Source organism: Arachis ipaensis, chromosome B3 (assembly GCF_059453495.1).
Source record: "Arachis ipaensis isolate K30076 ecotype BB chromosome B3, ASM5945349v1, whole genome shotgun sequence".
Classification (NCBI taxonomy): Eukaryota; Viridiplantae; Streptophyta; class Magnoliopsida; order Fabales; family Fabaceae; genus Arachis; species Arachis ipaensis.
In genome coordinates, this window is record NC_142438.1 from 112,982,519 (window position 1) to 112,984,157 (window position 1,639).

Consider the following 1,639-nt stretch of genomic DNA (forward strand, 5'->3'; position numbering starts at 1 on the left):
TGAATAACATCAAAAAGGGGAACAGTTACCTCAACCTTTTTTAATATTTCTACCATTTTGGGATCAGGTTCCAGCTGCTTCCTGGGCTTCCTTGCAAGTTGTGGAAATGGAATAGGAGTAGCATTTTCTGTAGTGTCTGTGCCCTTTGGTTCTTCTTCCTGTGATTGAGCTTCTTCTTTTTCAGCCACGTCCTGTACGTCCTCTTCCTCTTCAACATCTTCTATTTCCACTACCTCTTCAGCTGAGGCGTGTTCTGGTGGGCTTGGCTCCTCCTGATTTCTCTCCTGCAGTGTGGTTCCGGACCTTAGGGTGATGGCATTGATGCCACCCTTTGAATTGGGTAATGGTTGAGAGGGGATTCCACTGGAGCTCAAAGGCTGGTTATTGGAGTTATTCATTGATCCAATCTGTGAGACAAGAGCTTGCAAGGTAGAGTTCAGACCATTTAGTGTAGCATAAAGGTTATTTTCCATGGAATGTTATCTCCGATCAATAGATTGTAGTAATTCATCATTAGCAGATGAAGAAGGATAAGTAATTTGAGAGGTCTGCTGTTGGATATTCTGTGGTCCTTGGGATTGCCTCAGGTGAGGTGCTCTGTAAGGTTGGTTCTGGTTCTGCTGCCTGTTGTTGTTATTATTCCACCTCTGATTTTCCTGATTGTCTCTGCCTCCTCTGTTATTGTTGTCCCTCCAATTCTGGTTAGAATTGTCCTGCCATCCATGGCTGTAACTGCCACCTTGATTGTACCATTGGTTGGGGTGGTCCTAGAAGTTATGAGTGGATGCCACGGTGTTGTCTTCCTGCTGGAGCTGTGGACATTCATCAGTATAATGGCTATAATCATCACAGACTCTGCAAACTCTCTGTGGGACTAACTGTTGGCTTTGCTGTGGTGGAGAAGGTTGAGCTTGCTGAACTTGTTGCTGATTCAATTGCATCTACTTCAGTAAGTTGGTCATTTCACAGATACTCTGAGTTAGAGCAGCAGTCTCTTTGCTAGAGGATATTTCTGCAATAGCTTTTGAACGGCCTTATTTCTGCCTGTGATTCCGAGTAGATTCAGCTAAGTCGCTGATCAATTGTCATGCCTCATCAGTGGTCTTGTGCTTTTTTATAGACCCATTGCTAGCACTTTCCAATATGGTCTTATCTTGGTGCCTCATGCCTTGTGTGACGTAACCGAGCAACACTATCTTGTTAATCATATGGTGGGGGCATGCTTCCAGAAGATTATTGAAGCGCTCCCAATATTCATAGAGAGTCTCGGATTCATCCTGAACAATCATGGAAATGTCTTTTCTCAGTTTATCAGTAACTTCAGCTGGAAAGAACTTTTCCAAAAATTCTCTTCTAAGTGTATCCCAGTCGGATACAGTTGCTGTGGGTTGAGTGTAGTACCACTCTCTTGCCTTTCCCTCAAGAGAGAATGGGAAGGCTTTTAACAAGATTGAAGTTTCATATGCACTATCACGCCTTACAGTAGAACAGGCTGCTTGGAAATCTCTCAGGTGCTTGATAGGCTCTTGAGCATGTAAGCCATGAAACTTGGGCATCAAATTGAGCAGTGCAGTCTTTATTTCAAAATCTGTAGCCACCGCTAGGTGATGCGCTTGAAACGGTTGCATTGAAAAATCAG

General features: G+C 43.7%; 1 non-coding gene across 1 annotated transcript; it reads left to right on the forward strand.

The window, feature by feature from the left end:
* The first annotated feature begins 1,202 nt into the window (after nt 1-1,202).
* Nucleotides 1,203-1,310, forward strand: LOC148572083 (small nucleolar RNA R71). Its single transcript, XR_015908286.1, has one exon. It is a non-coding gene; the product is annotated as a small nucleolar RNA R71 (small nucleolar RNA).
* The last annotated feature ends 329 nt before the right edge of the window (nt 1,311-1,639 follow it).